Source organism: Nycticebus coucang, chromosome 5 (assembly GCF_027406575.1).
Source record: "Nycticebus coucang isolate mNycCou1 chromosome 5, mNycCou1.pri, whole genome shotgun sequence".
Lineage (NCBI taxonomy): Eukaryota > Metazoa > Chordata > Mammalia > Primates > Lorisidae > Nycticebus > Nycticebus coucang.
In genome coordinates, this window is record NC_069784.1 from 2,657,393 (window position 1) to 2,685,151 (window position 27,759).

The 27,759-nt window shown below is 46.9% G+C and overlaps 1 protein-coding gene across 20 annotated transcripts in view; it reads right to left on the reverse strand.

Annotated features, from left to right (window-relative positions):
• The window catches only part of GNG12 (G protein subunit gamma 12), a 122,817-nt gene that overhangs the window by 61,868 nt on the left and 33,190 nt on the right, over positions 1–27,759 (reverse strand). For 11 of the 20 annotated variants that reach the window (XM_053590968.1, XM_053590966.1, XM_053590974.1 and 8 more), the window contains exon 2: positions 9,190–9,240. The exons of 2 other annotated variants lie outside the window; for them this stretch is intronic. The gene's annotated coding sequence lies outside the window, so the exon portion shown is untranslated. Of the gene's footprint in view, positions 1–720; positions 745–9,189; positions 9,241–27,759 lie in introns of all 20 variants that reach the window. 7 more of the 20 variants (XM_053590976.1, XM_053590973.1, XM_053590982.1 and 4 more) reach the window with 1 other exon arrangement.

The window sequence follows — 27,759 nt, forward strand, 5'->3', positions numbered from 1 at the left end:
CACAGAGCACGGGACAGGTTACCACCAGTGGAAGTCCCTGTAACGCAGGCCCTGCTGGTTGAGGAGAGGTGGCAAGGGGCTCCCTCGAGCTTTATCTGCTCAATAGCAGCGCGATGGTTTTGCACAGGCCACGTGGCTCCCCTCTGCCCAGGGGAGGGGACTGAGGAGCTCAGGGAGAGGGCAGTGGGCTGACAGAGCCCCCTCATCCAGCCCTGAGGGGCCCCGCTGCCCTCTTTATAGCTTGCCAGCCGCAGTCCGTCCAGGGAGATGTGCTCAGTCAGGCCTGACACTACACACACACTCATGTGGGGCACGATACAGGCACGTGGTGGGACACGGGACCAGAGCACCACCTACTACGGGCTGCCCACCACCCATAGACACACCCTGGGAGCAAACTGTGGAAGGAACCGCCTCCTGAGTGAGCATCCCGGCACTGCCCTCAGTCAGCTCTTCACACATGCCCCCTGGCCTGTGGCCTTCAGTGTGGCTCATCCTAGTAGTTCAGCCTCTGCCTCGTCCTCTACCCGTAGACAGTTTCCAGCTCCTTCCAGACCTCCTTGGGCTGCTTCAAGGGGCCAACTGTGCTGATCTTTTCTTGAGGGAGCAAAATAAAGTGATCTGCATTGAGAGCATTTAGCTAAATATAGTTGGTTTGCTTATTTTCATAGTCCTTGTAAAAATATCAATTTCCCCTTTCTGGTGGCAAAAATCACTTACCCAAATCCTAAAATGAGGCAAGGCCTAAAAAAAAAAAAAAAAAAAAAAAAAAAAAAGTGAAGTTGTTTAGTAAACATAGCTTGTTTTCAAATGTGCTAGGTTATTTGTAAGCAAACCAGCTACTAAATGTTCTCTTGAACGAAACAGCGAGTGCAACTTATATACAAAAGTGTCCCCGTGAAGCCATTTATCCACAAGAAAAAGTATTCTGCAGATTTTATTTTTATAGAGAGTCTCACTACATTGCCTAGGGTAGACTTGAGGTCCTGGGCTCCAGGAAGCCTGCTTCAGCCTCTCAATTAGCTAGGAGTACAGGTGTGTGCCACCATGCCTGGCTTGTTCTTCAAATTCTCACCTGTAAAATGTAGGTGATACTGTGATGGGAAAATACTGGCCACCAATATTGAGTTCTCCCTGTGTGCTCCACCTGTGCTAAGCATTTCATATAGATTATTTTACTCAATCCTCTCAGTAACCCATCTTGGGAGGAGGTGGGCAAAGCTCATGTGATGAATCTGGCTGGCGGGGGAAGGGGAGGACGACGTGATAGTAGGAAGGAAGGGAAGGAGCTGTGTCCTACCATCTTTACAAACAGCCAGTAAAAGTAACCTGGGAACGTAAAGAAGGTTCGCGTCTGGATATATGATGTTGAGTCTTGCTAAGGGAAGCAGTGTATGACTGAACTACTCCAACTGCCTTTAATCCATTCTTAAGGCTATTGTCCCCAGGCAATTCCAACTTTAGGTGACTGAGCATCTTGCTAGCCTGTGTCTGTTACTTGTTCATCTGAGAGGCCATCTTCACTGCTTGGTGGTGGCCTAAACTCAGGAAGTGATCGAACGGCTCCAAGACTCAGTGACAGAATGGCCCCACTGCACACGACGGGAGGGCTTATTGGCAGAGAGACTGAGTTCAGTGTGGAGCCTGGAGAAGGCAGAAGAGCACGTGGACTTCAAAGGCCATGTGAGCAGAAGAGGAAACTGCCAAAGTTCATAGAAAGGGGGGTTCTGTGGAGGGAGTCAGATCACCTCCCGCAAACCCTGCATTGGCAGAGTTCACGAGCTGCCTGGAGCCTCAATCGGAATGCCTCCAGGAAGCACACACATCAGCCTCGGATCAGATCAAGAGACACGTTAGGGTCATGTGCATGAGAAATGGCAATGCGGCGGGGGGAGGTGGAGTTTCCAAGTAGCAGCCTTCTGTTGGGGTCCTAGCAGGTGCACTTGGGGGTGCAGGCAGGGACCTAACCAGAGACACCCGTCAGAGGCTTCCCTATGGTCCTGGGGAAAGGTGTTTGAGCCCCACTTTGGAAGCCCGACCACCCAGGCTGCATGCACACACCCCCTTTCTACCCTATTAAAAGCACAGGGTGTGACACACACCCTCAAGCTGTCTACCGAAGGCAATGATTTGGGAAGGAGGTAAGGAGCTCCTCACTCCTGGGTGGGTCTGAAACGCTGGACCAGGGAGGACCACTTTTCAGGGTGCTGAGTTTCTTATACGGGGTCAGAGGTTAACAGTTACTATTACAAGATGCTAAAGAGAAAGTTTCCACCACAATATCAAAATATAACAGAAGGGAAATTCCAAAGCAAAGAGCCAGACCAGCGTGTGGAAACTTCTAAGTTATCTAGCTGGCTCCGAGACCCAGGAGGAGAACACAAACAGGTCTGGACAGTGGAAAGAGAGGAGTGTGCAAGGAAGATTCCTTGGAAATGCTGAGTTTCAGGCTCCTGCGGCTGTAGAGTGGAGAGGGCTGGCCTTTAGGCTCAAGCCTAGAGAAAAGGCTTTGGAAGGCTGTGTCTGGAGGGCTTGAAATGCCTGAGTTCTGAGACCAGTATATGACATTTGCCTGAGAAAGTAAGCGTGACAAGTGACTAGAGGTGCAGCCCCTTCCCCTAATGTGAGCCTGGGCACCCGGAATCTAGCCTGGGTCTGCTCAGAACAGGTGCTACCTAGGAGGGTGCCGGTTGCAGAGAGGACCCCAGAGAGCACGGAGCCCAGAAGCTGTTCAGGGACAGCAGGCAGGAAAGGCCACCACCCAGGAGACCGAGTGAAAGGGGGGTCATGGAAAAAGCCAGAAGCAGCAGTGAGGAGAGAGAAAAAGCCCCTTCCCCCTTCTGCCAGGCTCAGGGGACTCAGTGCCAGGTGTGATCACTGATCAGGCGACCACCTGCCCAACCCTTCCCCTCCCCACCACCCAGAGTGTCCAGAAGAGATGGGGAGCTGAAAGAGGCAGCCCTGGCTGGCCATTCTTTGGCATGAGTCCGACCGCTTATAGACTAGAGGAGGCCTTCTCGTGCTTCTGAGCCAGCCTGGACCGTGTGTGGTGTGCACATGTGTATATGTAATAGACCAACTCTGAGACACGGTCTCTCTGTTACCCAGGCTACAGTGCTGTGGCATCAGCCCAGCTCACGGCAACCTCAAATTCCTGGGCTCAAGTGCCTCGGAATTCTCCTGCCTCAGCCTCCCAGAGTGCTGAAATTATAGGCATGAGCCACCGCACCTGGCTTTGGCATTAGGACTTTTCTTTATCAAAGACTAGCCAGAAAAGTCATAGGCCTGATCAAGTTTTTAGCAGGAAGTGGGGAAAACACCTCATGGAGCAAAGTTTAAAGGAACCATGGGAGGTAATGAAGCTATGTCTTCATTACACCTCCCGAGCTGTATTGGGCCATGTACTGGCTACAGCTAACTCTGCTAAGCCCCAACTGTGTGCCAGGCGCTGGGCCGAGGACTTCACAGATAATACCTCACTGAGTCCCCTCATAATTTGGAGGCAGGTATTGACAGGTAAGGAAACTGTGGCTCAGAGCTCACTCAGGCAAGCTTGCCTTGTCACAGCTCAGTAGTTAGAATCTGTATTCAATCACAAGTCTGATGTTCAACCCTGAACTCTTAGTACCCTAGACCCCTGGTTCTCAGCAGCACCATGTGTGACTGAAGTGGGAAGGGGACTTGGATCCCACCCATCCTTCCCGCTTGCAAGTCCCAGAGCTAGAAAACCAAAGAGCAGAGTTTGAACACCACTGATGGTGTGACCTTAGCAGTCTCTTCCAATACAGGTTCTCTGGTTCCCGCATCTATGGGTGGGAAGGGGGATAGGACAGACCTGCCATGGGCAAAAACCCAGTTTGTGTCCTGTGTCCCCAGTGAGCTGGAAGGACCTGATTCCAGCAGGTGGCACTAGGACAGATGTGAGGCTCAGAGTTATAGTCACGTGTGGAAAGATGTAGTTCAGATAAAGCACGTGAAATGCTTAGTGCACAGCCCGGCATTAGGCAAACGGCAAGTGTGACTGAAAAGTTTTCATACACACCCAGAAGCCTCAACATGTGATTTAGTGCAGCCTACTCTGCCGCTGGCGTCACTGTGCCTGTTCCATAAGGAGCTATGTTTATCACGGACACTACACTAGGACGGGAAAGGAAAGTGTAAGATGCAGCCGCCAAGTTTAAAATAACTGGGGTGAGTTTGAAGCAATGGTTCAGACCAGCAGGGCCAGGACGCCTCGCCGCAGTAAAAGTCACACATGCCCAGCCTTGCCAATGACCACAGGAGATTCGCAGATCTGCCGAGGTGCGTTACCGTCTGAAGTCCTACTCCCATAGATTCTGGGGGGAAAACATGAGGTCCTCAGACAGGGAGCTGCCACTGGGCTCCCCATCCTGTCCTCTCCACACACTGACTGTGGTTGGTCTAGGATCAGGACAAACTTGTAGTTGTCAGTATAGCCAAAACCAAATCTCATTTTCAGCCTTTCTGTTTAATAACTCCATATTAAGAATGCCTAAACCAGGGGATTCTGGGGCGTAGACATTATCTCCTTGGCATGTTCTCCTGTAACAAATCCCTTTTTCATGGGGAACACATCTCATGTGATTCTGATGGGGTCCGTCCCCTCTCCTGGGATGCACAAACTCTGGCCAAAGAGATACTGCATACGGGTCACCTCTTGCTTCTGGCCATGCTGGTTTAGGCAGGAGATCCAAAACCAGGCCAAGTTATAGTACCTCCCTGGGTCTACTGTGGGAACTATGGCAACCGATGCACAGCTGTGAGCATGGAAACCTAGCGCTGAAGGCCACCTTTGCCATCATTCTGGGGGAAGGAGCCCGTGAATGCAGCCTGTGAATTAAGCAAAGCCAAGAGGTAGAGAGTGATAATGGCCTGGTATCTTTTGAACTCCTGGATACAGCTGTGCCTGAACCCTGCCCTACCATGGAGTTTAGTCACGTAAGTCAAGATGCTTGTTTAAGTTGGATTTCTTGTATTTGCAACCAAAATAATTCTAACTTCTAAGTCAGATCTAAAGGAAAAAAAAAAAAAAGCAAAGGAAATTCCCCTTCCTGGAAGTCCGTGTGGAATTCTGGGCTCCTAACAATGATCCTAACGCAATTAAAAGGGTCTCTTTCTGGCATTCCTGCAAAGACGTCAAAGCCAAACATTGTCCCCATAGGACCTTTTGCACCAGCAATTCCCCTTATCAGTGCTGCCACCACCGAGACAGTTCTTGTAAACACCGAAGTTCCCGCCTGGGAGAAGAGGCGCCCAGAGGCGGAGCATGGTAGCCCAGTTTATGGTTTGCTACCATCAAGTACTTGAAGTCTCATGAGCTGTCAAACTGCACAAGTGTACTGGACACTGCAGGATAATAAAGGACCTAGAGTCACAGGGCTCAGAACAGAAGGGAGGCACACGGCACGGGGAGGACCACACAGGGGCAGTGTCACACCTGTGCACAGAGCAGCCACCCCCAGGCTGAGTCCCAGCATAGGACAGAAAAACGGCATCCACACTGCACTGCTGTAAAGTTGGTTCCTGTTTTTTTTTTTTTTTTTTTTTTAAGAACCAGAAGTTGGTGAAAAGATTCCAACTTAGGTGCCAGATCTGGTCCATGGCTAAAATGCCAAGCGTGGCATCAAAACAGCCTGGTAGTCTGGGAAGTCCATCATGATGTAGGGCAGAGGGGAATACAGGGAAATACGAACATAAGTATGTTATTCCAGTTGAAAGCATTAAATTTTATCCTTGACTTAAGGCCAACAGAAATGCACATTTGGACTGGAAAGGCCATCCGGGCTGCACCGCACGTTTCCTCTCCACCTGCCCGACGGCGCCCTCCCTGTTCTACTAACGGCAGGGAGTTCCTCACCACCCTGGGTGGCATCTCTTACGACCACTCTGGAGGAATTTCTTAGGGCTTAGCCATGATTAGCTGCCTTGCATCTGAGTAACCGGCGTGCTTCTGGCCACTGTGAGTTATTAACAGAACATACTTTCCTTCTGGTACTGACTGCTCAGCTCGGAGGCTGTGGACCTGCTAGTAAGCAGGCTCTCCCCCACACACCGCAGCCGACTGCATCTGACTTCACCCTGCTTTTCCCTCCCCACAAATTTCTCCTCCCTGATTTTTCTGAATCTCGTATGTACAATTAAAAGCCACTTAGAAAATCTCTGAAGGACAGGCCATGTACTAGGTCAACAGCAGCCAGATAATGTAGAAGAAATGGCTGGTCAGTAGAGGACAATTTCACAACCCCCTGCTGTGACAACCATAGATAGTGGCCTGAAGACCAGAACAGGCTTGGACCAGACTCGACTCAGCAGGTGTCTCATCCCCCCGCCCCTGCTCACCTCCCTGCGGCAGCTGGGTGCCCTCTGGCCCAACCCTGGACACCTGCTCCCTCTTTCATACAGTAGTTCTCCTTTCCCGACCTTGTACTCGGCTGTGTGTTGGTGATGCCCCACAACAGCTTCACATCTTTCCTCGCTCAAAGACAGGCACGTTTTAACCAGGTATTTTGAAGAGGAGAAAAAGCCACTGGAATAATTTATAAATAGATCATAAAAATGGTACAAATGCAATTGAACAAGGGAATCTTCCTGTAGATCTCCAATAATTCTATATAAAACAGCATAGTGCCCAGTACACAATCAGCACCCTAAAAATACAGATTTTTTTAGTACTATTATCTTTATTTTTTTTTTTGAGACAGAGCCTCAAGCGGTCCCCTTGGGTAGAGTGCAGTGGCATCACAGCTCACAGCAACCTCTAACTCCTGGGCTCAAGTGATTCTCCGCCTCCGCCTCCCAAGTAGCTGGGACTACACGTGCCTGCCACAATGCCCAGCTACTTTTTGGTTGCAGCCGTCATTGTTGTTTGGCGGGCCCAGGCTGGATTCAAACCCACCAGCTCAGGTGAATGTGGCTGGTGCCTTAGCCACCTGGGACAGGTGCCAAGCCTGTTACTGCTATTAACCACTCCACCACCACTGTACTCGCTGCCTGTTCTTCCACCATCACCATTTAGGTCACTGTCCTTTTTAGAACCGTGGCAGGTTAGAGACCCACAATTGTATGTTTTAATTATATTTTGATTTGTAAAGCACTTTTATATACATTATCCTTTTCTTGATCTCCCCAGCAATCAAGTTACATATTATTCCCATTTTACAGACAGAAAAACTGAAGCTAAGATCAACTTTGTAAGGTCCCAGAGCTCAAACCTAGGCCTTATATAAATCTGTTCTCACCATAACAAGCAGTTGCCAACTGTAGGGTGATCACAAGCATCTAAGCTTCACGATTCCTGAGGTCCAAGTTTATGAATGTGGACAGCACAGCAGAAGGGGCTGTGGGTTGGTTTTCGGAGGCACCCCTGTGAGTGATGCACTGCTGCTGATGAGTGTGTAGAACCTACGCTGCTCCTGGTTGACCAGGCACCTGCTGTGCCCTCGGCCCTGTGCTGACAATAAGGAAGGGGTATGTGGCCCTTGGCTCTCAAAGAGCTAACAAAGCAACTAAGGAAGTGGGACCAGCCAAGGTGAAAGAAGAGTGAGCCAAAGACGATACTGCCTGGCTCTGAAGGAACTCAGGGCAATGAGCTCACAGATGGCAGGGGTGGGCAGGAAGGCCAGTCACAGAAGGGAAAATTCCACTGGGCCTTGCAAAACGGGCAGGATTTCCAGTAGAGAAGGGGTAAGCAGAAAGACATGCTCAAGAGAGAAGCTGAGCAGACTGGCAAAAATAAAGGGAATGGTGGGAGTTGAGCAGGAGAGGGAGAGGCCACACACAGGAGCCGGGGCTGGTGGGGCAGGGTGGAGGAGGGTCCCTGAGCAGAGAAGAGCCCTTCTGAAAGATGGCCAGAATGACCACTAACGTGACAGTTCTGCACAGAGCAAGGGGAGACCTGGAGGGTAGAAAACCTGGTGCTGGTAGGACCACCTCGGGATCTGAACTCAGATGCCGATGGCAAGGGGGGACACTAGGATTCTAGGATGCCGGCAGTCAGAACAGAGCAGAAGGACGGACCAAGAGATGGGCGTCCATTCCCAGTCCCTCACTTGCCACATCTTCTCAGCCTAACATAGCTGCTTTCATGGACCAAAATGCCATGGTTGGAAGATCGTCAAGTATGGCTACAATTCTCCCCCTCCCTGTATCCATGGCTCTCTGCAATGTGATTCTGCAGTGCTATGGCAGTCAAGTTCTGACCTCAGCCTCAAGATACTTCTCCCGGTGCCCTGCCCAATCACCTCATGAACACACTCAGGGCAATCTGCAGCTTTGTCCCTGTTATCACCTCAGCTGACAGCCAGGTGACCCCCAGAAACAAAGCCTTGCTGTTTGCAGAAACATAAGTTACAGCCGAAACCAGAAGAATCACTCAGCTGAGCCCAGCCCCAATTACCAACCTACAGAATTGTGACATAGTTATTTATCACTGATGGTTATTTTGAGCCAGCAAATGTTGGGGTGGTTTGTCACACAGCAAAAGCTAACTCATACACATTGCAAACAACAGCATAGCCACAATGTCAGGGATGAAGCCCCAGAAGCTTTTCCCCTTAAGTAGTATATTACTTTCCTAGCACTTGCTTTCTACCACTACAGAACTGTTAACTCATCACAACCACATTTGGGTTGAGAGACAGAGAAAAAAGTAGAGCCCAAATCAGTATGTTGTAGCTGTGAGCTGAGTGTGAGCCCACACTGAAGGGACTGTCTGAATTCCTTGGCTGAACTAACACTGTTGTTTTGGATACTGCCTGAAACAAGCAGACCATAAACAGGGGCCTGGAAATAGTTTCATTACCAAAAAGAAAAGCTTTTATTTTAATAGTATTTGGCATGTAATCATGGATCTTTTTCCTGACCATGGCCTTAGCAAAAGAACATGTGTTACTCTTTTTTTAAGGCATGGAAACATCATAAATCATTTTGGAGAAGCAAAGTGCAGATTAGCAGACATCTAATCACAGTACTGATGGGGTGCATGCAACTTAGAAGTGTCAACTTCATTTCAAAAATAATGTCAAACACACACTCTGCTTAAAAAAATACAGGCAGTGGGCGGCACCTGTGGCTCAAAGGAGTAAGGTGCCAGCCCCATATGCCAGAGGTGGCGGGTTCAAACCCAGCCCCAGCCAAAAACTGCAAAAAAGAATATACAGGCAAACTTACCAGTAAGACTGTGTGGGCCAACGTTTTGAGGTTTTAAGTGGTGGGATGAATCTGAAATAGAATTAAACAAACATTCTGTGAGTAAATCACACTTGGAAAGGGTATGTTTTTGATCTCAAGGGATTGCCATAAACTTGGGCGTTTATTCTTGGGATTAAAGATTAACAAAGCCTTTTCTGGCTCCTGATGGAATAAGGAGCATTTTTCGCCTACATATTTCAGCTTCCTGAATAGGGAGCATTACTCTCATCTACTTCAGGGAGTGCTCAAGTCTGAGGCCAGGATCACTATAAATGGTAGTGTTTCTGTCCAAACCCTCCACATCCGGGAAGTCTCTCGTCGCTGCTCTTGCCTCGGTTCCCTCAAACCCCTTCTTCTGGGACTAAGTTGGAACCAATTAAACAGCTGGTGGTGCAGTGCAACCCGGAAGGCACTAGGATGGGCACACAAGGCTCTCACGGAGACCACGGGACCATGTGAACAGCTGTGCATTTCTGTCCTATTTATGGTGGGTGGAAGGCAGTGCTGTTGGACAGAAATACAATGCAAGCCACATACCTGATGTTAAATGTCCCATATGAAACAAAAAAAGCACCTGAATAGCCAAAGCAATCTTGAACATAAAAAAGCTGGAGGCATCGCACTGCCTGACTGTAAGGCTAGAGTATCCACAGTGGCACGGTACTGGTATAAAAATAGACACACCAAAGGAACAGGAGAGAGAACCCAGAGACAAAACCACACACATCCACCTGATGTGACAAAACCAACAGGAACAGACATTGGGGAAAGGACATCTTTCTCAGTAAGTGATTCTAGGAAAGAAGGATTGCCACGTGAAGAGCAAAACCCAGGCCCTGTCTCTTACCATGCACAAAAATCAACTCTAGATGGATTAAAGATTTGAATATCAGACCTGAAACTCTAAAAACATTAGAGAAAAACTGCAGGAATCTCTTTTGGACATGACTGAGACCTCAAAAATCACAGGCAACACAAAGTCTTAACTACAAACTTCACAAAGCAAAGGGGATCCGCAGAGCAAGTAGACCTGCTGAATGGGAGAAAATACGTCAAACTACACATCTAATGGGGGCCCAACATCCAGAATCGACAAGGAACACAAACTCAACAACAAAAAACAGCCCCATGAAAAAGTGGGTTAAGGACATGAATTGACATTTTTCAAGAGACAAGAAATGGACAACGGCATATGAAAAATGTTCAATCTCACTAATCAGAGAAATGCAAATTAAACCACAATGAGACATAATCTTACACCAATCAGAATGGCTACTGAAAAGAAAAAATAGATGTTGGTGAGGGAGGCTGAGAAGAGGAACTCTTAGCACTGTTGGTGGGAATGTAAATTAGGGCAAGCTCTATGGAAAACAGCGGGCAGGTTTTGCAAAGAACTAAAAATACAACGACCATACGATCCAGCAATCCGACCTCTGGGTATCTATCCAAAGAGATCCATAGGTAAAAATGATACCTGCACTTACACATTTATTGAATTTTTAGTCACAATAGCAAAGATGTGGAACCTAAGTGTCCATCACAGGACTGGATAAAGAAAATGTGAATACCCACGACTGAGGACTATCCAGCCACAGACAAAAATCAAAGCCCATCGTTGGCAGGGACAAGGATGGAACTGAAGGCCATTATCTTCAGTGACACGACTCAGAACACAGACAGACCTCATTTCTCACAAGCAGGAGGTGATCGGGAGGCACGGAAGCAGTGAGAGAGAAAACATGGAGCCTCCCAGACAGGGTAGAGGAGGGAGGCTGCCCAGTGGGTCCTGGGTTGCTCTAGTGATGTTCGTATGAAAGTACCGACTTCAGGGCGGCGCCTGTGGCTCAGTAGGTGGGGCGCTGGCCCTATATACTGAGGGTGGTGGGTTCAAACCCAGCCCCGGCTGAACTGCAACCAAAAAAAATAGCCGGGCGTTGTGGCGGGCGCCTGTAGTCCCAGCTACTCGGGAGGCTGAGGCAAGAGAATGGCTTAAGCCCAGGAGTTGGAGGTTGCTGTGAGCTGTGTGATGCCACAGCACTCTACCAAGGGCCATAAAGTGAAAAAGGAAAAAAAAAAAAAAAAAAAAAAAAAAGTACCGACTTCACCACCACTGATCAATGTAGCAAAACTGTACTTGCACCCCACGCTTACAAAAATAAATGGAGAACAATTTTTATTTTGAGACAGTTTCCCTCCATCGTCCTGAGTAGAGTATGTGGCATCATCACAGCTCACAGCACCCTCAAACGCCTGAGTTCAAGTGATCCTCTTGCCTCAGCCTCCTGAGTAGCTTAGGACTACAGCCGCCCGCCATAATGCCCAGCTAGTTTTTTCAACTTTTAGTAGATGGGGTCTCTCTTGGATCAGGCTGGTCTCAAACTCCTGAGCTCAAGCAATCCACTTGCCCCAGCTTCCCACAGTGCTGGGATTACAGGCATGAGCCACTGCACCTGGCCTGGAAAATAATTTTTAAAAAGTCCTAGTAGCCGGGGGTGGCGCCTGTGGCTCAGTCGGTAAGGCGCCAGCCCCGTATACCGAGGGTGGCGGGTTCAAGCCCGGCCCCGGCCAAACTGCAACCAAAAAATAGCCGGGCATTGTGTAGTCCCAGCTACTCGGGAGGCTGAGGCAAGAGAATCGCTTAAGCCCAGGAGTTGGAGGTTGCTGTGACCTGTGTGAGGCCACGGCACTCTACAGAAGGCCATAAAGTGAGACTCTGTCTCTACAAGAAAAAAAAAAAAAAAAGTCCTAGTAGCCCCATTTAAAAAGTAAAGAAACAGGTAACACATTAATTTTAATATAGTTAACCTAATTTATGCAGATCATTTCAACATGTAATCAATATAAAAATTATTTGTGAGATATTTCACTTTTTTTTATACTAAAGCTTCCAGATCTGGGTACCTGAACTTAAGCCGGCCACGTTTCAAGACGATAAAAGCTACACGTGGCCAGTGGCTACCAAACAGGACACCACAGGTCTAGGGAATCTTTTTCTGGGCCTTCAGTTATTGGCAAGTATCCAAAATCAAACACCCATGGAGATCTTAGGTACCTATTTTTCTTCTCCCAGTAATCCATCTTCATCCCATTTCATGACATCATATAAACAATGTGGATAGCAAGTGTGTGCATGGGGATAGCAAGTGTGTGCATGGTGCTGACCGTGTGCAGGAACTGTTCTGGGCACTTCCCTGGGACCTCAGTTGATCCTCATGGGACCTGAATATACCACCATCCTCATTTCATGACAAGGCAACTGAGGCAGAGAGGTCATGTCTGTTCCCTGGGGCTGAGAGACAGTGGAATTCAAATCCACGCCATCTGCCTTGAGAGCCCAGGATCTTAGACGCTATCCTCTCAAATTTGAACAGCTCAAAATAAGATAATTACTTTCAGTTTTAATTATAACCCTCAAATGGGCCGAGCCTGCGCTGATAACAGGGTTAGATGATAATGGTGACGGCAGATGGGAGAGTTACTGAATGCGCCGGATAATTAAATTAGAACAGTTTGAAAAGGGAGCAGGAAAAGCATGTGGGAGCCCCAGGAAGGGAGGTCAGTGTGAGGATCGATGGAGAGTCTTGCTTTTGTGATTTTTTTCTAAGGGAAGGGCTTACTGCTGTCAGATTTTCATAGGGTAAGCTGAAGCGTCTCTGTTTCAGCGGGATTGGGAGTTAGAATCACGTGGAGGAGTTAGGAAAACACACACTTTGGCTTTGTTAATCCACAGCCCCCAAAGAAATCGCACCCAGTGAGCAAAACAGGTCCATACGCTTGCTTCTTGCCCAAGTCAGACGGCAGGAGGCTGGGCCGTGGCCACTGGAGGGGGCCTGCCTGGTGGGTCCAGGGATTGCTCTGGAGCTGCCCAGGCTCCACACCAGCCCCGAACCTACTGGAAACCTCCCCCGGTTTCCTCCAGCTTTAGGAGTCAGTCCAGCTTTTCAGCCCCCTCCCCAAGGCCCTCTCCCCAAGGCGGCTGCCAGAGGGCGCCCCTCACACCTGCGCCCTTGTAGATCATTCTTCCTGCCAAACATGTTCTTCCCCGACAGCATCTGCTGACTTCACGTTTCAGGGCAGAAGTTGCTGCCTCATAAGCCCCTGAATTGTCAATGGGCACACCCCACACACTGACCCAGCATCTGAACTTGATTAACAGGAAGCCGGGGCTAAACTACTTCACCCTGCCTGAGAACCAGGGAGCATTGCATTTCTCCACAGGGTGGTGGAGAAGAGGCAGAATGAACCCGGCGTGCAACACCTCCCTCCCGTCTAGGCGTACTCTTTCTCCTGTTTCAAAAGACGGCAAGGACATGAAGTCAACTTCCACCTATCTTCTGCTGCTGGTGTCTTGGTATTCTTAATTTGACCTGACTCTTCTGTCTTTTGGCTTCATGTTAGGGGTTCTTGGTCAAAGCCTGCTTTGATGTACATGAAGATTTCAGATTCAAAAATCAATGTCTTAAAACAAGTATTTTAAGGTATGGGGTGGGTAGAGCAAAGCAGGATATAATTGCCAAAACCAAGTTGGAGGTTGGTGACTCTTGGAATGATTTTCCTTCTTCAGGGCCTAGGTCTGAAAATTTACTGCAACAATATCATCTCAAAAGAAACCCTTTCAGGGAGCCAGTGAATTATACAGTATCCACAATTGAGTCATCTAAAGTAGATGTCAGTGTAGGAAACGTTTTTCATAATTCCTAGGCAATCTCATTTTTTGGGCTTTTTTCCCTCCCCTACTTTTGTTTTTATCCTTGAGTTGACATTTTTGGGGGGTGGGGGCAGGAAGTACTTAACATCTCAAAAGTAGATTGGGAAACATGCTGAACTATAAGAGCTGAGCTTTAAATTTTGACTTTAAAGATGTACATCAGGAACAGTTGGGACAGGTCTTTTTTTAAAAAAAATCTTTCAAATTTGATTTTCTGTGCATATTGCTGTTCTGTAAATACTTTGGGATTTTTCATTTTTTTGAAAGTAGACAAAATCTGTTGCGGGATTTTTTTCCCCAAAAAACATTACAAAAGAACCTGTTTATTTACATGCAAATAAATTTCTTTGATTAAAAAAAAAAAGTTGCTGCCTCTGGGAGGGCCTGGTAAACTCCACGGAGTGGCTTTGGGACAACTCTGCTGGTGTTCGCTCAATCCCACTGGCAGTTAGGTCTGGCTGCAGTCAGGCAGCTCTTTACAGCGGGAATATGTTCTGAGAAATGTGTCGACAGGACGTTTTGTGACTGTGTGATCAGAGTGCACGGACACAGCCCAGCGTACAGCCTACTGCACACCCAGGCTACCAACCTACACAGCACACATCCCCGTGCTGAGTACTCCCGGCAACTGTAACAACAGCCAGTAGCTGTGCGTCTAAACTTACCCAAACACAGAAAAGGTATAGTTAGAACACAGCATCTTCTGGGACCACCATCCTATATGTGATCTATTGACTGAAATGCTGTTATAATGGCATGACTATCACTGACAATAAAAGTTGGATTTTATAATCATTTTAGTTAGTAATCCCAGGCGGTAGATTCTTTTATTATTCCATTTAGCAGTTGAGCAAGCTGAGGCATAGCGGTTAAGTCAGGCCAAGGTCATACGAGTTGTAAGTGGCAGGGCCAAATTGTGAACCCAGACCACCAGCTCCAAGGCCTGCACGCAACAGCCACACCACACCAGTCTCCCCTGGGAACTCTGCGCCCTTCCCTTTAAGTAGCCCCATATTTTAGATTTCCACACACTGCTCTCTGTCAGCTTTCTGCAGAATCCCTGAAAGCTGAGAATGTGTCTAACTCAGCTCTGTCTCTCTGGGACCAGTGAGGTGCTTAGTATATACACTAGGTGCTCAATAAAGGCACAGAGGAAAATGCTAGATTAGCACTAGGAGGACAGGAAGCGGGGCTATAAACCTGGGCCAAATAAAAACACTAGTACAGAGAGTCTCCCAACATGCACTTTACCAAAGCAAGCTTTCAACTTCACCTTTTAAATCTAACCAGTAACAAGGGGGACAATCACCTCCTACTCTTGTTCAGCTTCAGAGGGAAAAGAAACTCAAACCCTGCCAGACTTGGTCAAACCTGAGAAGTTCATCAGCTGCCTTTCACTTTGCACATGGACCTGAGTGATTAACACACCTGTGTGACAGCACACCCAAGGTCTCGGCAAGAAATCTAGAGCTGTGATTTCTAATGCAGTCATCACTTGACGTGTGAGTATTTTTAAATGAGACAATTGCAAACTCACTTCCCCAGTTTGAGCCACACTGCAAGAGGTCCAGTAGCCACAGCCAGCTACTGTAGGGAAAGGCGTGGCTAACACTGTGTTTTCACTTGCAAATTCTGATGTGATGTTATCTCAAAAATAGCAAAACAGATGTAAAAGGGCCTTAGACACACACAAAGGACCCTACCGTGGGGATAAAAGGCAAATGCTTCACAAAGGTTGAGGGAAAGAAATTTTCCCTCCACTTTAAGTGCATCACAGAGACATCAGTGGTCATTAGATGCTGGCAGGGCCACCAGTGTTATAAAGTAAGACTATAGATAAGGAAAAGAAAAAAAAAAAAAAAAAAAAAAAAAATCACACGGTGAGTCTTGAGCTCCAAAGGTGAAAGTGTAGGGAGCAAAGGGCTGACAGTTTGTCCCCTTGTGTGAGGGCTTCATCCTAGGGACCCGCATACCCTGTGTGAGGTGCACCGGCCTACTTTAACCAAGTCTCCACAGTGGCACTGGTCCCCGGCCAGGAAAACTAGTCCAGGCTGTTCTTCTAGAGACACTCCTCTACCTGGTCACCATCCTAACCCACAGAAAGCTTCTGTAGGCATAAAATTGTGTTTTTAATTAAGGAGCTGGTGATGTATGTCCTCAACTAGTTTGCAGATAATACCAAAGCCAACATTGAAATTTAAAAAATACACATGGATTCCTATTTTTGTCATACCTTATTAAAAGGTCAGAGTGTACAGTAAACTAAAATGTAACACTTGACATTTCCCCATTTTTCTGGTGGAAGGACAATGGCAGTTTTAAAAGGATAGTGTCTCTGGAATGTACCCATGTCCACACCACCCCATGCCGTTTACTGTTGCCTGTTACCCTTGACAGACATGCTCTTTTACACAACGATGGCTGTAGTTTATCTGCCATTGGTATTAAACCTAGCAAAGGCATTGGACTCTGAAAGATCTGGGTTTGAACATTAGATTCTCAACTGAGTGGCGAGTCCTTAGACAATTTGATCTCTAAACCTCAATTTCCTGAAATGGGAAATTCAGGAAAAATAAAATGGGACTAATAATGCCTTTTGCCTAGATTTGCCGTAAGGATAAAAAGGGAAAACGTTAAGCAAAGTGATACAAGGAAAAACCCTATGAATGATGGTTATTTAAGTTTTACTTTAAATTGTAAAGATTTTTGTATTTCTACACATACATTCCTAAGTCCTTCATGCTGAAAAGCCACGTCTACTAAACAACTCCCCTCTGCTGGGTATTTAAGTCCATTAAAAATCTGACTACATGGGTGGCACCTGTGGCTCAAAGGAGTAAGGCGCCGGCCCCATATGCCTGAGGTGGTGGGTTCAAACCCAGCCCTGGCCAAAAACTGCAAAAAAAAAAAAAAAAAAAAAAAAAAATCTGACTACATGGACCGTCCTCCCACCTCCGTTCTCTCATTCCTTACTTCTCTAGCGTCCTTCGATTCTGAACAATCTTTTTTGCTTTTAAAGGGGATGTTACTAACATACAATACCAAACTAACAGTTTCTGAGATCTTGATGTTTTATACATAACTAAATGCTGTTCTATTTTGCATTTCTTAGTGAAGGTGAACATTTTCTGATTAATGGTTTGTTACTTTGAGAAGGTTATATTCGTTGGTCATTCATATAGTAGAATCTTGACATTTTTCTTAGGAATTCGAGTTCTTTATAGTACGTGATAATCAACAATTAATATGTTTGCTGCAAAATATTCCTAAGACTTTTGTAATTAAGATTTTCATTTATATAGCCTTTAAAAACGAATATGCAACAGCCATATTTTGTATAAACCTTCTGAGTTATGATATTGCTTCTTGGCAAAATGCTTGGCTTTTGACCGTTTCTCAAAGTCCATTTATAACCATGTTGATCTTCACAGCAACTTGTGTTATACAGGAAGTATAACAAGATCAGATCAGACAGGAGATGTAGGGTTACCGAATCCTGGAGTTGGGCACAACCAGAGACTAAGTCCCTCCTTCTAAGCCATGCGACCCCTTGTGAAAGGAAGCTTGTGAGGTAAAAACAGGGTGGTATATTTTGTGCACGATGGATTACTGCTATTCAAACCACCCCTTCTGTATCATTTCCTACTGGAAGCCTTTACACAGAGCATCAGAACCAACCACGACCACAGTGGGGGCTCCCAAGAAACATTCAGTCTTTGCAAATCCATCAGAACAATGGCTAACATAAAAAATGCATCAGGGAACTGTATGGTATTGGCATAAAAACAGAGGTAGCTGTCTGGAACAGAATAGAGAACCAAGAGATGAACCCAGACACTTATCGTCATTTGACAAGCCAATTAAAAACATTCAGTGGAGAAAAGATTCCCTACTTAACAAATGGTGCTGGGTGAACAGGCTGGTGACCTATAGAAGACTGAAACTGGACCCACACCTTTCACCATTAACTAAGACTCTTACTAGATTACAGATTTAATCTTAAGACACGAAACTCTAAAATTTCTAGAAGAAAGTGCAGGGAAAACACTTGAAATACGGCCTGGTCGAATATATTATGAGGAAGACCCCCCCCCCCCACCCCGGGCAATTGAAGCAACACCAAAATACATTACTGGAATTTGATCAAAATAAAAAGCTTCTACACAGCCAAAAACAAAGTAAAGCAGACAGCCCTCAGAATGAGAGAAGATATTTGCAGGTTATGTCCCCAACAAAGGTTTAATAACCGGAATCCACAGAGAACTCAAACGTATAAGAAAAGAACACGTGATCTCATCTCAGGCTGGGCAAGGGACTTGAAAAGAAACTTACCTGAAGACAGGTACACGGCCTACAGACACATGAAAAAATGCTCATCATCCTTAATCAGAGAAATGCAAGTCAAAACCACTTTGAGATATCATTTAACTTCAGTAAGATTAGCCCACTTCACAAAATCCCCAAACCAGAGATGTCGGCCTGGATGTGGAGAAAAGGGCACACTTCTACACTGCTGGTGGGAATGCAAACTAATACGTTCCTTTTGGAAAGATGTTTGGAGATCACTTAGGGATCTAAAAATAGACCTGCCATTTGATCCTACAATTCCTCTACTAGGTATATACCCAGAAGACCAAAAATCACATTATAATAAAGATATTTGCACCAGAATGTTTATTGCAGCCCAATTCATAGTTTCTAAGTCATGAAAGAAGCCCAAGTGCCTATCGACCCATGAATGGATCAATAAATTGTGGTATATGTACACCATGGAATATTATGCAGCCTTAAAGAAAGATGGAGACTTTACGTCTTTCATGTTTACATGGATGGAGCTGGAACATATTCTTCTTAGCAAAGTATCTCAAGAATGGAAGAAAAAGTATCCAATTACACAGCCCTACTATGAAACCAAGTTACAGCTTTCATATGAAAGCTATAACCCAACTATAGCCCAAGAAGAAGGGGAAAGGGGAGAGAGAAGGGGGGAGGATGGGAGGGGAGAGGGTAATTGGTGAGATCACACCTACGGTGCATTTTACAAGGGTACAAGTTAGATCTACTAAGTGTAGAGAATAAATGTCTGAACGCAATAAGAAAACGTGGTGAAGGCTATGTTAACCAGTTTTATTTCAAATGGTATATAAAACCAGCACATTGTACCCCATGATTGCATTAATGTACATAGCTAGGATTTAATAAAAAAAGGAAAAATGCAAAAGGGTGGCCATTATGAGGCAAAATAAATTAGCTCTAAGTTTTGTTTCATTATTTTACCTGGTGCAAATACCACTTCTTCTCCCAAGTGGTTCATTGAAACCACTCTTTCCTTCAACATTTTCTAACTTCCTCCCTTTTATCACAGGTATTTAATTTCTCCCATTTTTTTAACTGTTGGGGATTCATTGAGAGTATAAGAAACCAGGTTACAATAATTGCATTTGTTAGGTAAAGTCCCTCTTACAATCGTGTCTTGCCACCAAAAGGTGTGGCACACACCAAGTCCCTCCCCCCCTTCCAATTTCTCCCATTTTTATTACAGGTATTTCAGAATATGCAGCACTTCTCATACTGGATGGGTAGCCCCCCAAAGTTTGCCTTCTTTATACCTCTAAAATTGCCTGGCACCTTGCTTTGTACACAAGAGCACTCAATAATGGGGAGGTGGTTTACACAGTTTTGTTAAAATAAGAACATTCCCCTCCGGCTGCCCTGACTGGGCTCTGCCGTGCCATCCCATCCCTTACTTTGACAAGCTTCCTTTCACGAGGCAGCTCTAATGTACTCATAAACCAGAAGTCAGCATTAGCTAAACAATACTAAACAGAACGTCCAAAATGTTTCCAACCTTGAACAGATCTGTATAATTCCGCAGATATATCTGTTATGCTTTTATTTGCAAAGTCTGATAACTCATTCCTCAAAAATCCACTGTGTACACATGCCCCCAGAACACACGAGCCACGGTCAGCATGCGGGAAAGACTCAGATAAAAATATGGGACATCTGTTTCCTAATATCAGGAAAATTTACAGGAAATGATTAATGTTAACTAGGGTGAGAAAAATAATCTGTATCAAATTATGAAATGAAAACATCCAAAATTCACAACTGGCTTCAGCACAGCCTGTGAGTCATCAGATCTTCAGAACTGGGGAGGATTCTTCATATTTTACTGAAGTACTTGTCACAGTGGAAATATTTTATGTGGATATACAAATATATAGATATACAAATGAGCATGACAGCATGTGCCCAGCCTGCACGGCACTCAGGCTCCGTCTCCGCACTGATATTTCCATAACCCTTGGCAATTAGGGTTATTTCGTGTGTATTTTTATTACACACTCAATGCCTTAATAACCAGGACCTATCTAAACCAGATGGTGATCCCTGGAGAGCATGTGGCTCTTTCGAGAATGTTCTAGTGTGAAGGACAGTGATGGGCAGCCACAGAGCAAGGCCACAGGTGAAGGGGTCTATAACCTCGCCAGCTCTTCACCACCCTGCTCACGTGCTTCTGACTCGCGATGTGCCTGTCGCTGGGGAAAGCTTCTGGGAGGAAGCAGTGTTGAAGCTAAAACGTGAAGAATCCTCGTGTGGGAGACTGGAGTTCGATTCCCGACCAGGGAGTCGAAAAGTAACAAAACACATAATGACCAAGGTTAACTGGGACAGGAAAGGTGGCGGCGTGAGGAGGAGGAGACAGCTCCTGCAAAGCCTTGGGAGGAAGAGCCCTGTGGGCTCCAAAGAGCTCAGCGTGCTGGGGCAGAGCTCCAGGTTGGAGGATGGCTCTGTGGTCAAGCTGAGCCTAAAGCAGGGGACTGCAGGGAGGCGCAGGGGATCCACGTCTCTAGCATCTTCCATCACACAGGAGCAAGCACTGATAGAGGGAGTAGCTGCAGCCCTCTTAGGTGACAGAGCTTCAGGGGGCAAGATGACAGATGGTCCCAAGGCCACCACCTCATCAATGCCGGTACTAACGCCAAGGATAAAGCCAAGGGCCGGCTCCCAGCCTGACAGAGGGGACAGCAAGCGGGAAGTCAGGATTATCTCCATCTTATAAGTTGGTTTTCAAACACGGTGTGTATTTATGTTTCTTCCTGTTAATTGATCCTGCTTCTGCCTAGGGAACCAACTCATCTTCCCACTAAAACTTGAAGTCCCAAAGGATGTCCCATGTCCCAGCAATCCCCTCCGTGTCACAGAAGCCAAAATGGTTGGTCATACTACTCAGTTTACAAAGCACCTGAGTGGCCAGGAGGGCTCATGACCCAGGTTCTTGTGCAGGTTCTGGTGCAAAGTGAAATGATCTTCATCAGGCTAATCTGGGCCTTTCAAGCTGTATAGGATCCTCTGGAATAACTCAGGGGCTTCCCAGGGGCTCCTGTGTCATTTTCGATAATTCATTTTCAACAATACTTGCAAAGCAAAGGTCTGGCGGAGGGCCTAGTGGTGACTATCTGTCCTAAACAGCAGATAGCAAGAAGGGTGGTCCAAACTTAATTTTGTCATTTTCTAAGAGTTAACCAAATATATTTCCACTTTGACTTTTGATACTGGAAGTCTTCCTAAAACAACCTCCTAACACAGAGCAGTAAACATTCGCACGTATCTTTGCAAACCAGGGACTGCAGTGGCTCCCGTTCCTACTGTTCAGCAGAGTTAAGGTGTAGAAGACAGAACACACTAGAAACCAGTTTCCAACACACAGTCACTACAGGACGTTACTTTATGGCAATATTTGACAGGTGGAGGGTGACTGACCAACCTTTATACAGACTGATAGTGGAAAATTAAGTAACACAAAAGTGCAGAAAGACTAAGGATTGCGGATGAGATGAAGGCCACCCACACACTTGTGCCTTTGTCACAGGGCACTGATTAAGGCTGTGGGAACCTCAAACTGCTGTACACCTGTCTTCTGCTACAGGCAAGCAAAGCTCTTCAGGAGGAGTCCTTTCCTTCCAACACGGTAGTGAGTAAAACAGGTGATCGGCCTTCAGTCAGAAGATGAGGAAAGATCAAACTAGGAGGCACCGAGGGCCCAGAGTAAAGTCCCGATTTAAAGGCTTCCTCCTCCCGAGAGCTCAGCAAACCTTACCCAGGCTTAAAGCCATGTGGGGAGAATACTGACAGGAATGAATGAAGATGGGCCTTAGAATCTCTGATAAAAAAAAAAAAAATGACGAGCCAACACTTTAGATTTCAATGAATACATACGTCAAAATCTAACCATGCTTGAAGTTATTAAAACTAAACTTTCTAAAGGAAAACAGTCTTCACTGGTAGTGTCACAATTATGTTTTCCTCTAGAAATCCTGGTTTTATCAGCACATTCTTAGTAACTGAGATTTTGATATACGTTGAAGATAATCACTGGCCATGAGCTTTAGTTCTCTAATCATCTCTCTCCTTTTGAGGGCAACTTTGAGACACACAGATAGAATCACTGCAGAGATGCTCAGATTATGTCTTCGGCACAGAATCAGGGCAGTTGGAGGAGGAGGCAGCACAGGGGCAGAGGAACAAGACCTGCAGGGTTTGCCTCCACCCAGACTTCGGGTGTGGACGTGCTTGCTTCCCCAGCCTCATACTGGAAGGACTCCTCAGGGGGGCTGTGGACTCCAAGACCACGTGTTCACACAGGAGACACAGGTGTGCTCCTCAGAAACGTCCCCCCCCCTCCAGTTTTGAGGATTTGATTCCATTGCATAGTTTATGCAATGACAGCCACCAAAACATGGCTGAGCATTGAATATTTTTTGCCATTAAAAACCAATCAGAGGTCAGGAACCAAGGCTCGTGCCTGTAATCTTAACACTCTGGGGGGTCAAGGCAGGAGGATCACTTGAACTCAGGAGTTCCAAACCACCCTGAACAAGAGCCGAGATCCCAGTCTCTACTCCAAGTAGAAAAACTGAACAAGTGCCCGTAGTCCCAGCTACTCAGAGGAGGCTGAAGGCAAGAGGGTTATTTGAACCCAAGAGTTTGAGGTTGCTGTGAGTTAATGCCATGGCACTCTACCCAGGACACGGATTGTCTTAAAAAAAAAAAAAAAAAAAAAAAAAGTTAGCAAAGGAATTGTCTTTTCCTGAGTCATTAAGTGATAAATGGCTTATTAAAAACAAAACTGTTCAACATGAATCCACTCAAAGCCACAATTCAACAGGAAGATGACAACTCTGAAAAAAATCCAGCTTACCCTGCACCACCCACCTGCTCTTACACGCACCAATTGCTTCCTTGAAGGGGTAAATTACCTCTAATTTTAGTTTGCACCCTGCCACCATTCTCACAGACCTTTCTGATTTATATACATTCTCAACCACACAAGGTGCTAACCACTTGGGGAGGTATATGAGCATATAACACTGCACCAGGAAACCACCCAAAACAAAAAACCTGGAGTCAAGGAAAATGTCCGTTCACTGTATCACTGAAAGGGCAACTCAGGGCACCTGACCAGGTTCCAGCTGGTGCCAGCCACTTGCAAGTCCAGCCCTTCTCCTCAGGGTCTCCCATTATTCATTTGATTAACCGTCTGCACTGACAACGTGGAGGTCTCTTAACTGCGTAGGCCACACTTTGCCGTGTATTTGCTGCTTTCCTTCCCTCGAGGATCTGCTTTATTGGCACAACCTAGGTTTTCAATGAATGGAAATACAAGGTCTGGGTGTACATGTGTATAACGGAAACATTCAGTGGCTCGGGGGAAGGGTGACGGCACAGCTAATTCTGGTTTTCTTCTGTCAAAAGTAGCTTCTGTTCCTGAGAATACATCCATCTTAATTCAACGATTACATCCACAGTGGATACCGATGAGGTAAGAGTCTTACCCTTTCAAAATTCACATACATTTTTGATAATCACAAAATCCTTACCCTCCATAAGCAGGTGCCCTTCCCTGGCCTTGGGAGGCTGGCATAGTCTCAGCCTCCCTCTTCCCCACATCTGATGACTCTCAAATCTCCAGCGCTGGCCTTCTCTGAACTCCTGACTCACTGACCAACTTCCTGGCATCTCCCTGGGTCACTTTATTAGGCATCTCAGACTTAATGCCCCAATCACATTTGAGGGGAGGTGTCAAATGGTCCTTTATTGAAATATTAATTGTTGAGGTCATCATGGCCATCTACATCTACATCTACAGACTGGGCTATCCCCAGGTTCTAATGGTTCCAGAGAGTTCTCTGGCTAAAGGCTGGTCCCCATCTGTCTGGCAATGTTGACAATCCAAAATGGTACTTATGTTGTGTTGAATGTTTCTCTGCTTGTCTCCTGGTGGTTCCTTGAGGGCCTTGCTGATCAGGGCAGAGGCAGAAGGAACCAGTTCAGCCTGGCTGGTCTCTTCTGGATGGTCAGTTTCACTGTGAGGCTCAGACCCTTCCAGTCACCAACTGGAAGACAATTGCCATTGTCTTAGCAATGTCATCACCAACCTCTCTTGGAGACAAACCCCAGGGGCTAATCTTGGGGACCAGAGCAGATGTGGCACCGACTTTGGCACTGGTGCACCTCGGGTACACAACTTTGCACTTGTTGGGGTCAAACTCGGGCACATGGTGGAGGCAGCTGGTGTCAGGTAGACCAGATTTGCGATGACTGAAACAAGTTACACCATGGCCTTCTAAGTCAAAAGCTGAAAAAAAGCCACATCCACATTCTTAATCATTGCCCCACACTGCTCCCCCCTCGGTGGCCCACATGGACATCAGTGGCATCAGTGGGACATTACCACCTGTGCCCTGTTCAAGCCCAAATCCTCATTCATCTTTGGCTCCATTCTCACCAACCGCAAATCCAACCAGCCCATCAGCAAATCTTCTTAGCCCTGCTCCCTTAGAAATCTCCAGAATCCTATCTGGTCTCTATGTATCCAATCCCATCCATGCAGATGGCAGCATCTGGGCCTGAGGGCTGACAGGTCTGTGAGTGTGAGCGCCAGGTTTCACGCTGGCTCCCGACCCACAAAGGCCTCGTCTAACAGGCAGTGTGAGTTACCTCGCTTCTAGAAATCCTTAATGCACGGAATCAACCCATTGGTCAGCCAGGCTCTACAAGGCTGGCCTGGCTCATTCTGACCAGCCAAATAGCCCCCCCAACTTTTCAAATACACCCAGCAGCCCCCTCTTGGGCCCTGACACCAACCTTCTCCTGTCTGAGCTTCTTTTAGGTCTGACTCCCCAGGAAAGGCCTCTGTCCTTCCTGTTCCCTGCTCGGCCTTGTCCTCCCTGTTAACTGTCCCTGGCACGCTTTTCTGTCTTCTGAACCTCCAGCCCCCTCCTTCACCGGAAGGCCAACACCATGAGAAAAAGCTTCTCATCCCCCACTGCACCCGGAGCCAGAGGCAACTGGCGGATGAGGGATGGACCAGAGACATGCTCTTGGTCACCGAATGAACACATATTCTCAACTGCCTAGAAACAGCAAACACATTTGATTTTCTAATATCTATACCATGAAAATATTCTCTTTTCAAGTGAACCATAAGCTAATGTCTGATTCTGAAACCACACGCGCCTCCCTGCAGGCTGTCTGCCCTGAGCACGTTTCAAAGTGTACAACTCACAGCTACCCGGAATTTCACTAAACACCTGGCATGTCGTTTGTCTTATTAAAGCCACAAACATTTCTTACCTTAAGAAAATGCTCATAGAATTAAAGGATTAGAGACACCATTTGCCCTGTCTGGCAGCGTTCCTTTCAGTCATCTCCGAATATGCCCGGCCCAGCGTTCACCGCCCCTGCTCCGTCCCCTGGTTGGCTATAGTACTTCTGTTGTATGGGTGCACGCTGTGCTGAAGGGGCGTAGGGGTGCACGCCATTCGAGCCCGGCCGCCACAGAAAACACTGTGGGATGTTAAGAAAACTCCTCAGGGGGGACCCAGAAGGAAGCACAGATCCCTCCTGCCCGGAGTGTCCTCCCATTTGGGTTCTCTGGCTGCTTGGCCAACACCGGGTGATTCTTAGAAAAGCAGTGTCTTCCCTCATGAATGAGCCCATTTACCATGATGCACCAGGCCTGTGGTGTCAGCCTCCAGGGGACAGCCATTCTCCCAGCCTCCCTGGGCCCCGTCCCAGGGTGGCCATGGACACCACCCCACGGGGACTGCCAGGGCTGCTCTCTCCCTCAGTGAACTCCATCGTCCCGTGACTTGGTCCCTTTAGCAACTCTCAGCCTCAGAGAATTCAGTCAACAGGCATTTATCTGTTGTGTCTTTTCTCCTGTTCTTAAAGCATAATCTTTCTGGAGTCTTTAGATAGAAGATTTAGGAATTCTAACATAAAAACAAAACTCACTGTGTCTAGTTACTTGAGAAACAAGTCAGAAGTAGCACAGTTCAAGGATCAGGCCAAATTCTAAAAGAGCAAAGACAGAAAATAGTGACAGCGACCACCAGTTCTGCCCTTTCACCTCCTCACCAACCAATGTGAAGGCACAGGCCGGTCCTGGTGAACTCTGATTTACAGGCCTATTTCTTTAAAGCTTAAAAGTTCGGATTCCGTGTCATAGACATCACACACCTGATCAGTTAGGACTTTAAGTTGAACGGCTTGTCTAAAACCAGGACTCAAGTAGATACCAATTTTTAAGCTTTTGGCCATCCAACTTCACTCAGAATTTTTTGTTTTAAACCACAACTCTGGATTCCTAGAACATGGTGTGCAGCTGAACCCTGGACTTAACTCCCTGCAGTCTTCACATCCCTCCCGGGCTGTCCAAGTGGCTTCTTCTCTTCCTGTCCAACTGCGGAGAGGGGCAGAGCCACCACAAACTGCACACTGGTGGCATGCTGGGCAACCCCCAGATCCCTGTTCTCTTTTGCAAAGCTTCACAGCCAAGCCCCCTCCTGGCCCCTGCCTCCCTCAAACACTGTTTTGCGTTCACGCCCCACCTCCTGCTCAGCGTGGTCGGGGAAGATACCAATTCTTGGCCAGTTCAGCAAAGCGTTTGAGACTAGTCAGGGCTGCAGCTTTGCAGAGGCCTTGTGCTGACCACGGGAGGAATCTTTTTGAACTCCTTCACGCCTGTCATTCAAACTAGGGGTGGGAGGGGAATAAATTCACAAATACAACCAAGAGACAGATAGCCACAAAAAAACATTTCTGTTCAGCTTAAAACCAACAGAATCTTAACACACCAATTAGGGGCTTGCAAATTCCAAATCCCTTGATGCTGATAACGAGGTCCCATGAATCAATTGCGTCCCATTGTCTGACACTTGCCTTTTCCTTCCTATTTACTCGTGTGCAGATGTGGCCGACAGACACTACAGTCGTCCACACACTAGACAGCCAAGCATCTCCCTGGCAGAACCCAGTTTTGTCTGAGTGGAGCCCCTATCTGGGGCTGGTGCTGAGGAGGTGCTGAGAAAGGCATCCGCTTCTTCACAGGTCCTCAGCTGTGAAACTGGCAGTGAGGATGGGACTGGGGCAACTATGACAACACTGTGCTGACAGTCAGCTTTGAGACAAAGCGTGTCTCAATTTACATACCACTGAGGCAGCTCACAGGGAGAAGGGCAGTGGCCCCTCCTGACTTTCCAAAGATGCAGTGAAACCACCCTACTTCTAGGGCCACAGTTAGCTTTTCTTACTTTAGACTCATAGCTTCTTAGTTTGGTCTCCTCTGAGAGGTGAGAACACCCACTTAGCAAGCTCCCAGCCATATCTGTTACTTAGTACAGAGGATCTTGGTCTTAATCAGAGCTCCTGCCGTGTCCACCCACCTACCCCACCGTCTGTCACTCCCTGACCCCACCTGCTAGGCCAGGCTCCGCACTGGGGACAATGCTGAGCAGAGACATACTGTACCCATTTTAGAGACAAAGACTAAG